This window comes from Pteropus medius, unplaced genomic scaffold, assembly GCF_902729225.1.
Source record: "Pteropus medius unplaced genomic scaffold, Ma_sr-lr_union100, whole genome shotgun sequence".
NCBI lineage: Eukaryota > Metazoa > Chordata > Mammalia > Chiroptera > Pteropodidae > Pteropus > Pteropus medius.
The window spans coordinates 1,293,371-1,305,339 of record NW_024352783.1 but is presented as its reverse complement, the minus strand read 5'-3'; the positions used below and the strand labels follow the sequence as shown (position 1 = coordinate 1,305,339).

General features: G+C 39.8%; 1 pseudogene; it reads right to left on the bottom strand.

The window, feature by feature from the left end:
• Window positions 1-235: 235 nt before the first annotated feature.
• Window positions 236-354, bottom strand: LOC120589950 (uncharacterized; annotated as a pseudogene).
• Between the last annotated feature and the right edge of the window lie 11,615 nt (window positions 355-11,969).

Sequence of the window (11,969 nt, the reverse complement as noted above, 5' to 3'; positions counted from 1 at the left end):
TAGTTCCTGAGTCCTTCTATCACAACTTAGTAGTTTTTGATATTTTGTTTCCTTGCTTTCTGTCTTAACAAGATGTTCCAAGCTCATTTTGTATATTTCTTGCCTCAGACCTAGACTCAGCCATTTCTCCAAGGAGCCCTGGTTTCATTAGTGGGAAATAGTATTTGTAGACCACAATTTTTTTCTTTTTCTTTTTTCTTTTCTTTTTTTTTTAATCACTTTTTTATTTTTTTTATTTTTTTATTGCCTGATATTCCTAGCTGGTCTCCCATCCAAGTATTAACCAGGCCCAACCCTGCTTAGCTTCCGAGATCAGATGAGATCGGGTGTGCTCAAGGTGGCATGCCTGTAGACACAATTTTATTCTTTCTTTTTCTTTTTGGACAGTCTTTGTTGTGTGCAGAGGTGTGTGTGTGTGTGTGTGTGTGTGTGTGTGTGTGTGTGTGTGTTTTGTCCTTAGGGTATATCCCACTAGGAATGTACACTCAAGTTTCTATGCTTTAAAGTTGCTTAGAATAGTTTTCCCCTGTGTGGTTATACCTCAAATTGGATAAAGTGTTAGGTTTATTTTTTATTTTTTTCATTTACTTCAGATTTTTAGTGATGATCTTTTTTAAAAAAACTTTAATTTTGTATAGTTTATAAAATATTTATATGCTTCCAAATTTATATCTGCAAAACAAAGTATATTCTGAGGAGAAGTTCAACTTCTATCCTTGCCTCTCCACCCTATTCCTTCTCTCTCCCTATAGATACTTTAAAAATATATATATGGCTTACCTTTGTGAAAAAGAATACATCTTTTCTTACATTCTGTACATACATTTCTTCACCTCATTTTTTTCATTGGAGATGACTCCAAAGCAGAACTTCCCTTAGAACCTGGCAAAAGGGCTTCTTACCCCGGGTCCTTGCTCTGGATCTCATGCTTTAGAGGGCTTCACATATCACAAGCACAACAATACACTTATTAAAGAACCCACGAGTGCCTTGAACACTAGGTCGCCAGCGCAAAACACTAGCACAGTGGGATGTGGGGCCTTGAACACTGTCTCTCATAACTAACACCATTCCGGCCCCAGGGAAATAGTTCTCCTTGTCTCTTGCCCTATGGCCTTGAAATAAGGGTGACTGTGTCTAATGTCATGAATGTGTGTGGGCTGTGCTGCTGCCAGCATTGGAGATGGACACAGCTTTGAGGTATGGAGAAGGTTTGAGCAAGGAAAGCGCTCATGTTAGAGCAAAGACCAATAAACTACCATGTCAAATCCTTCCTCCCAGCATAAATGCAATAGATTCCTGCATAATGAGATATAGTTCCCCAGGAATACAGACAGTGCCTGTTTCTTTACTACTCTGCCAAAAGTGTGTTGTAAAACTTTTGGGTTTAGGCCAATCTGATAGGTTAGAAATAGTATCTGTGTAGTTTTAATTTTTATTGTTCTCATCACAAGTGCATTTGAGCATTTTCCCATATGATTAAGGACCATTTTCATTTCTTTTTCTGTGAATTATCTATTTCTATCTCCAGCCTATTTTTCTATGGTGCTACTAGTTATTTTCTTCTCTGTTTTTAGAAGCTCCTCTCATAATGGGGATGTGAACCTTTTGTCTGTGAACATCTGCAATTCTTCTCTGTACTAGACTCTGGATTAGATTTGGGGAGTTCAACAAAATGCAAGGCATCCTCTATGTTACAAAGGAGTTTTAAAAATTAAATAACAAGAGATATAAGTAATTTTATGAAAAAATAAGAAAATATGTCAAAGGACTACAGAATTAATCACCAAATATTATGACCCCAGAAGTTCAGAGAAATAGAGTGATCAGGCTCTGTTTCTCAAAGGGCCTTATCTAAAGTGTAGTTGGATCTAAACTGGGTCTTCAGGAACAAATTGGAAGCATATGAGAGAAAGTTGGAAGATGGTAATCCAACTTCTAGTGGGGAGAGTCTTGAAAGCCAGGTCAGGGTGTGGTCTTCGTGTGTAGGCTTTAAGAGAAGGAGAATGACATGTGCTATGATATCAAATGAGAGAACATGGGACATTGCCCCAGAGGCCAGAGAACATTACAACATCAACTCCAAAACTTCCCCTCAACAACAAGATGGAGTGAGCCACACACCCTCCTCCACATACCCCAACACCGAAGGAGGGAGGGAGGGATGGCGACAGAGAGCGAGAGCGAGAGCGAGAGGGAGGGAGGGAGAGAGAAAGAGAGAGGGAGAGAAGCAGCAGGAGCTGGTGGGGGAAGAGGGGGCGAGTTCTCTGAGAAACAGCGCTATCTAGAAGGCGAATTTAAATAATCAGTTGAGACAAAGGTTTTCATTGGATTAGCCACCTAGTTCATCCCACCCCCATCACATGTGAGCAGAGTGGGCAGGGGACTGAGGAAGAAGGCCTGATCAGTTATAGACATTATAAAACATTTACATTTTCTCCACACAACTCAGTTGTAGTTGAGCTAAAATTTCCAACCCAGCTATATAATAATACCCATCTCATAGGGCTGTTGGAAGGATGACATGAGAAAATGCATATAAGGTGCTTAGCACATAAGTACTAAAACAGTGTTAGCTATCATTACTAGGGGATCATAAAATAGTTGCTGAGGGAGTGAATGAATAGCTGAATCAAAGGATGAATAACTGACTAATTGGCAACTGTCCGTGGCAGTAACAATAAATGCTATGAGGGTCAGACAAGCCAGTGCCCTATGCTCTCCTGCTGAAAACCATGAGCATCTCCTGCCTGAACCCACACTTGCCCCAGCAAAATCCAGTGCTGGTCTGGCACACAGATCCCTTGGCTGTGTTTCTTCGACAATTATAGCTGAGGAATTCAGCTTATTTTGGGCGAAATCCCTGGAAGTCCAAGTTCAGATCTCAGTCTGGGCAATGCAGCCACATTTTCCAATGAGTAACTCTCTCCAATATAGCTCCTGGCAAACGACCCTATCAGTCACTGAGAGAATGTGCCGTCATGCTAGGTAAATAGTAAGTAAGCCCACTGTGTGGGGCTTGACTCATCTGTCAGAGAAGGAATATTTTGAAACCTTGACCTCATTTGCAAATATGTGTTTGCACATACCTCTTGTCAGATGCAAATTTTCCGTTCCCAGTATAGCTCTTCCAAAGTTTCCCCCAAATGAAAGACATGGCTATGAGGAAAGATAGAGAAACTTTTAATAGGTCTTGACTCCAGGTATGTTCCAGGGAAGCTCATCTGTCTCTATGCCATCTTCCTGTTGACTAAGGAACCAGGGCTATGGAAACGGAGGAGCCAAGTACCAGAATGATCACAGTCGTCATTTACTCAGGAGTTACTTGTGTGCCAGGCACTTTATGTACAGTGGCTCCTGAACCCAGGTGGTGACCCTGACACATAGGAAGGAAATGGAGACCAGATAGGTTAAGTGACTGGTCCTAGGTCAAGTCGCTACCTAACTGGGATTTGAACTCAGGCTGCTGCCTATCTAAAAAACATCTCTTTATCCATTGCACTAGATATTATCTGGATATTACCTGCTTATAACATGAGCCAAGAGACTCTGACCATCTAATTGGGGATCAGGCATTGTGGGGAAGAGAAGGTAACTAGAGGTTTCTGTGATTTGTGAATAGACACTTTGGGGAAGAATGGGCATCCTTCTATTTAAATCTCCCTCTGGCTTCTAGATCTGCTTCCCCATCATCTTGACATCCTTTGCTTTCCTCTCTGCACTTCTGTCCGAGCTGAGCACAAGCTCCATTTCAATGAGTTTTTCCCCATCCCCTCTCCAACTCCTCACCTAAACACAACAGCATTTTCTGAATTATAGCAACTCTTCCTGAGATGCTCCATCTTATTTTTCTCCACAAACAGTAGGAGCTCTGCATGAAGTAGGTGCACCACAAAATTGCTGTGGCTGACAATGATGACACACAGAGAACCCTGCATGGAGAGTGGACAGGTGACTTAGGTCTGAGTCCAAGCTCTGCACTGATTTGCCGTGTGCTCCTGGGCAAGTCTCTGATTCAGAACCTCATCTGTGAATTGATGACTAGGTGGCTTCTATAGTCTCTTCTCTCTGTAGGGGTCTATAAGGCAGATGCAGAGTTTGGACTCCTTTGAGAAAGCTGGGCTCCTGGACAGGGCCTCTCCCTCTTGCCAACTTTCATATACCTGGTATAAAAAGTAGTGTTATCAGTGGACTCATGACCATCAATGTTTTCAATAAAAGGAAACGGGGAAATCTCCTTTTGTGAGCACATCTAAGAGCAGAGCAAGAATCACCATTTCCTTATGTGCCCAAAGCACAGCACAACTAACTAGTAAACTTGAGGTTAAAATTTGGGGAACGAGAACCTTTAAAACTTTACTTGAGCTCCCCAGTGGTATTTTTCACACTGGAGAGCTTTAGTGAGGCTCCCTGACACAGTGAAGCCAGCTGTCCCTTCAATGGCCCTCCAGCTACCTTTGGCCAGACTCCTTTCAAGAAAAAAATGTTAGCTATCTTGACTGGAATGTTCATGCCCACATACAAATGGGATCTCGGAGAGAATCGCCCTCTTTTTCTCAGGTGACATGTTATGATGCATCTTATGGTGACACTCTATTGCTATGGTCCAAGCCAGAAGAGTCATTCGGGTGGTGGGAAGTTTACGGCAGATAGGTGGGCAGCACCATGGCAATCCCATGGGGAAGGGTTCCTAGGCAAATGACGAAGAGGCCGCATGCTCTGCCAAGATAACAAATCTATCCTCATGTAAAATACTGTTGAGAATGCCCAGCTGGCATCCCAGAGTGTCTATAGGATGTTATTTATCCTGGCAGTTCTAATGTTTGCTGTATTATTGGGTCAAGAAGAGTGAGAGCTGGAGGATATCAAGGACTTAGCTCGGTCTAATAAAAAAAATCCAATTGTTGTTCCAGTCTCTGCCACAGATACCTCACAAGTACCTTAAGTTTCAGCAGCCTCATAAACCTGAAAAACACCTCTTGGTTCTATTCCTTGGCCAGGCCACAGTTTAGGTGCCCAGTAGAAAAGAAGTAACGAAACAAATTGGAAAAGCTAACATGAGCCAGAAAAGCTTTTAGAAAGCGTGTAGTTGATTAATTACATGATTTTTAAACAGGGATCTGTAGCCATCATCCAATCAGTCGAACTTGACTCTGTGCAACAAATGTTTTTCAAGAAACTACAAAGCATGCAACATCATGCAATAATGCAATAATTGCCATGGGAGTTACAAACTTAAGCAACGAGTGGTTTTCTCTTTAAGATCCTCCTAAGTCTAGAAGGAAACATGTCTCATTTATAAATCACCTGAGCACCAGAAAGGTGCTGGGATCTGGGCAGGAAAGTAACCTGAGTCCATGAGCCACAAAATCAACTATGACATGTGTGTACACACATGTGCCTGTAGGGAAGGGAGAGAACATCTATAGCTTACATGAGATTTCCAAAGTGGTCACTGATTTTTCTTGCCCTAATTGTGTTCGAATTTAAATCCACTGTTTTAGAAATCAAGAGAAGAAAATCACATTTAGTTGGGCTGGAGGTGAGATGGGGTGTAAAAGGTGAGGCCTTTTGGAGAAAGGTACACGAAACAAGTCTCCAGGAGTGGGTAGGATTTCAATAGGTGGAGACTTGGGGAAGGCCCTGGCAGAGAAAGCACTGTGACCCAATATGAGTGATGGGAGAGCCGGGATTAATCCAGTCTGCTGGGTCATCAGGACAAGGACGAGATGAGACTGCAAAGCCAATAGTGGTAGATTAGGGATCACAAGCTGAGCCAATATTTGCTATTGATTAAATATTTGTTAGGGGTCTGCTCTGTGCTCTACCTCAGAGAATGATGATCTTTTATATTTTAATTTAGAGGGGAAAATATACACAGGCAGGAAACAAAGTGATTTTAAATACAACAAGAATTTGCAGAAATTTTAACTACAATGTTCGGAGAAGCTTCAGAGACCAAGTAAACTTGGAGCTCAGCTTTGATGGATGGGAAGTACTTGGCCAGGTAAATTTGTGGAGAAATGGCCTTCCAACAAGAAATAGCACAAACTAAAGGGAGAAGATGGCCAGAAAGAAACAAAGCAGGTGGAGAAGACTGAGGAGGGATGACTAATGGGAGAAACAACTGTGTTGAAGCATCAGGAAACATGAATTTGAGGATGTAGATTGAGACCAGGTCATACAGGTTTGTAAAAATCGGGCTGAGGAATTTCTTATTTTTCACTTGGATCTCATTTTCTTTTTCCTAGGATCCAGCCCTCCCAATAGGGATCATATCAACAAAAATAACTTTTAAATTATCTGTTATGGAGAATCTGCAAAATTTCTGTTGTGGAAATATATGCAAAAGTAGAGAGAATAGTAATGCAATGGAATGAATGTTTCTGTCTCCTCAAATTTGTGTTGAAACCTAACCTCTAATGTGACAGTATTATGAGCCGAGCCTCTGGAAGGTGATCAGGTCAGGAGGGAAGAGCCCTCATGAATGGGATTAGTGCTCCTATGAAAGAGACTTCACAGAGCTCCTGTCTCTCTCCCTCCACCAGACGACAGTTTGCCTTTGCAAACACTGTCTTATTCAGTTCTTATAATCCCATTCAGTCAGTGCTATCATCATCACCCTTTTACAGATGAAAAAACTGAGGCCTTGAGAGGTGGTATCTCTTGACCAAGATCACATAGTTGTAAGTGGTAGAGCCAATTTAGTTGATTGCCGAGTCCAGGTGTTAATCCACTGTGCCATACCACCTACTGTAGAGGGTTCTGGGTGTAGCCAAGATGCATTGTGAATATTGAAATTCTTCCTCAGTCTTTCACATTTCTCTTGCTTAGATATTCAAAACAAATGTTCCTGGGTGTGTAGAGGCATCTGATTGTCTACCAGAGTGGACCTTTCTGTGAAGGGCTATTTGTGTGGTCTATGTGTGTATATAACTTCCAGTTAGCACTGTTTTTCTATCTTATATTTTTCTTTACTTTTATGAGAACTTTGATAGCCTTAGATGACTTCTTCTGCAGTTTATGTATTTTTCATGTATCATTTAAAACTCTAAGCCAGTAACAACACTCTTATTAATATCCATCGATAGAAAATAATGGAAGAGCACTATAAACGTCCTGTGAAAGACCATGTAAACACTAATGATGGATATAATAGTAGTAATAAAGAGTAATATATACTAACTGCTAATTTGTGCTATTGTTATCCCTGTTTTACACACAATTAAATTAAGACTCAGAGAGGTTAAGGACTTGCCCAATATCATGCAGGATGTTTTAATACAAGAAAAGACTTTGATAAAAAAATGTCTTTCTAGAATACTGATTTGGATTTTCAAAGCAATGAGATGCTCACACACTTTTTTGTCTGAAGAATGATATGTCTTCAGCAAATCCAGAGCAATTTTTTGATTTTCTCTCTACCTGATAAGACTGATGCAAAGAAAAGCAAATCAGCCCCAGCTCCTTAAAGACCAGGTGGCAATGGTGCTGCATCATATGACAACAGTCAGGCTTGATTTAAATCTCAGGCCCTTTGCTCCAACACATGGCTCTCTACATCTCCACCAGGGACCAGCAGACACTTTGAGACCAACAAGCCTGTTTTCATTTCTAACCATTGACCAGACTTCAGACTTCTCCAGCTGTTTGCCTCCAGTGACCCGCTCCTCTTTCCATCAACCACCAGGATGGTGACAATCTGAATTCTCTAATAAACTCTACTATTTTGTATTATTTACCAACATCAATACCAGTGATCATTACCCCTTTGATAACATTTTTCTTTCTTTTCGTTATCTTTTTCTCTCTTCTGTTACCTTTTCCCTTCACTTCTCTTTTTAGTTGTTCCATAAATATTTACTGATGGAAATTACACTGGAAGCTTGAGAATCCTCAGATGTATATAGTTTGGTGTCAGCTTTCAAGAACCTCAAGGGTTACATTCCACCTTCTTTTCTGCAGCATGTGTTCCATACTGTAGCCAAACACTATTACTCTCCACTGTTTCCTGGAATCACTTTTCCTTGCCTGTGCCCAAGCTTTGGTTCCTCTATCATCACCTATGTTGTGATTCTGCTCACTTTTCAGTCTTAGCTAAACTGATACCTGGAAATCTGGAAGGGATATCATCATCCACCCACCTACCCGTCTACCCATTCGATCCATCAATCCATTCAATTCATCCATCTTTCTATCAGACAAACTAATGAGCAGTCACTGTGTATAAGCCCTGAGTTAGTTCCTGGTGATACAAGCTGAACACGTCAGCTTTGCCTACAAGGACTTTACAGTCTAGTATTATACTGTCCTATATGGTAGCCACCAGCTACATGTAGCTGCTGTACACTTAAAATGTGGTTAGTCTGAAATGAGATGTGCTGTAGGTCTAAAACACACACTGGATTTTGAACACTTTAAAAAAAAAGAATGTGAAACATCTTATTAATGATTTTAAATTAATTATTCTTTGAAATATAATATTCTTTACTGGGTTAATGTTATTAAAATTAATTTCAATTATTTCTCTTTACTTTTAAATATAGCTCCTAGAAAGTTTAAACCTACATATGTGGCTTACATTGGTGGCTTATATTCTACTTCTGTTGGACAGTATTGCTCTTGAGGAGGTAAAGAGAGTGAAAATATAAAATAAAGTCACTAAGCCAAGCTGCAAAATTACTAAAATCAAGTAGGCTGAGGCACGAGGGAAACGATTCTACTCTTGTTTTAACCAGCCTGGGAACTTGAGCTTTTGAACTTTCCAGTTATGCCTGGCTAATATTTATGTGATATATATATATATATATATCATATATATGATATATATATGATATATAAGATAATATATATATGATATATATATGATATATAAGATAATATATATGATATATAAGATAATACATATATAAGATATATATATATATATATATATATATATATATATATATATATATATCCTATAGATAATTCTCTGATTACCCCCTGAAGGACTAAAGAAAGAATGTTCACATATCCAGACTGTCTGACATCCATTATTCAGAACACTGAACATCTGGAAGATTATCATCTCAGACCAACCCAGCAGCTAAGAATGCAGAACTGATTCTTCTCAAGAAAGAACTTTTTCTTATAAGAACCCTCAGCTTTTCTTTCTTCTTCAGAACACTCTGGGTATTGCCTGGTTATGTTTCTGGTTTGCAAACTCTAAGACCTTTGAATAAATCTTTATCATTTATTTCTAGGCAAAACCTTCCTGGCTCATTTATGCTCAATTGACATAGGGTACATGGATGGAGATGAAAATATGTAAGGAATTTTCATAGGTGTTTTTAATAAAAGTATGTACAGGATAGAGTAATAAATTATTTTTAATTCAGAAGGCTGTGAGAAGAAAGAGGAAGAGAATCAATTTATAATGTGTCAAGCATTGTGCTGGGCATTATAAACATCCTTATGCCCTATGCTGGGCACTTTACTATCTTCATGCATTGGCTTGGCACCTTAAATACTCACTTAACCTTTGCAACTGCAATCACCACAATCTGACCATGTCTTTCCAGCCTACAATCCTCTTCTTAGATCAAGTTACCATCATCTCTCAGTTGAACTATTTGCTATAGCAGCCTCTTAACTAGTCTCTCCCTACCCCATTTCAATCAATCCTCTGTGTTACAACCAAAGTGATTCTTCTGAAACACAACCTGGTCATGTTACTCTTTGAATTAAAACTCTTCCACAGTTCTCCGTTGTCCTCTGGATAAAATCTAAATTCTGCCTTATGGTTTACATATACAATCTGGCCTGCCTACTTGTTCACTCTCAGATTTTACCACTCCTCCAGGTTTGTTCTCTTTTCTCTAGCTACTCTGAACTTCTTTCTGAGCTTGGAAAGCCTTGCATTCTCCCTTCTACGTGCTGTTTCTTCTGAAAGATTTTTCCTCCTAGTCAATGTCTGATTAATGTCTTATTCTTCAGATTACATTTTCAAAATAACTTTCTCTAAAAAGATTTTCTGGGACTTCCCCCATCCCCACCCCTGCCACCATTCTGGGTTAAGTGTCCCTTTATGTGTCCCTGGATCTTGCTGTACTTCTCATAATGTGATACTTATCATACAATACTGCATTCTCTCAACCTTTCGAATCAGAGGTCTTTGAAAATCTGCTAAAAGCTATAGATCTCCCCAGAAAAAAAAGAGCACACGATAAATTTCAGGAGTTTTATAAAACCCATAAAAGCCTTCAAGTTTCCATGGATTCCAGATTAAAAACCCCTGCTCTATTATAATTACCTGCCTATTTTCTTATATTTCCTGCTAGCCTGTATGCTCCTTGAGGGTAGGGACCACGCCTGTGTTGAAATAGGCATTTCCTCAGCACCTGGCACAATCCCCAGACATAAAAGATGCTCAATAAGCATTTGCCGCAGGTATGACTTACTCTAAGACATTAGGAGTAAAGGACTATCACACCTTCATTTCCTAAATCAAATTAAATCTGACTTAGCTTCATCCTACATGGTTAGCAAGAAGTCTTAAATTAGTAATTTTCAGGAACCTCTTCTCGTGTTTTTTTTTCCCCAGAATGTCAGAGCTTAAGGGGCCCTGACATTCTGGAAGATTTCTTCCTCACCTCATTGGAGTCTCTGTTTTCACCATTACTCTTTCCCCAGTAAATCATCACGTTACATGTTTGTTGAATGAGTCCTTTACGTACATATTTGTATCCCCCTCTTTAGAGATTAGGTTAAGATATTTGTCAAAGGTTAAAGCCTCGGTAAGTGGCAGAGATAGATTCAAAGCCAGGTCTATCTGTTTTTAAATATTGTGTTTTCCTCATTAAAATGGCAATTGATTCTGGGATGGAGCTGTATGGGGTGCGACTGGAGTCAGAAGAGCCTCTCTGGCTGGATGATAGAGGTGGAGGGGGACACAATGGTGGGACCAAGGGAGATGAAGGAATCAAACAGGTTTCAAGACTGGTTTCATTAACAGACAAAGGAATTTGAGAAGAGAGAGAGTTTGGGTGGTGGGATGAAGTAGAAGTGGAAAGAAATTAAGTTTGGGACTTATTGCTTTTGCAATTTCCCTCCCATCTAGGTAGAGACATCTAGCAAGCAATTGAAAATGTAGGGCCTAAGTACTAAAGAGATGCCGGGGCTGGTAATACATTTAGGGACATTCCCTTTATTGTTGATTTCTCAACGTCTTTGTGATGTTTAATTGTGGGCTTCCAGTCCTCCTCTTCTGATGGTCCACTGGAGTTTGTTTTAAAATTATGAGAAACCACGAACTTGGTGGCTAATGGAGCTATTTGTATGTGGATGCTCTAAACATGGAACACTCCATTCAGAAATGACTTCAGTGGCGGGCAAAGCTCAGACTCAGGCTCTAGAGACAGTCTTTGGTCTTCTCTAAGAAATGTTTTAAAATTCAGAAGAGGAATACCATTCACATATTTTATACAGTTCACTTGTACTCCATGTGCAGACTGCATTAAGGACAGATCTCTTTACGGAGCCAAGTCACAAGACACCTGGACAAGGGGCAGCTTACCCAGCAGGCAGGTGGGGGGTGGGGAATCAGATGCACTAGGACAAAGGACAATACAGGACCTGATTCGGACTTCCTCAGGAAGGACTCTGCGCTCGGCTGCTTTGGAACCTTCTTTGAATTCCACCAAACCTTCCTTATCATTTCCTGCCTTGTTTTGTTTTTTGCTTTACTTTTTACCAGACTGGAATTTTCCTAGGCTTAGCCACTTACATCATATCACATGTATTAAAATACATCCATTTCCAACGTGAAATAACTACATTTTGAAGGAAATTTTTTTGAATTTTGAGAATTTTTGGTTTTTGTAAGGATAAGTCATTTTATTCTTGACTTAAACTTTATTTATATATGATTACCTGAATCATGTTGTAGTTGACTAGGTTCTGCAGATATTTTGTTACATATTTATTAA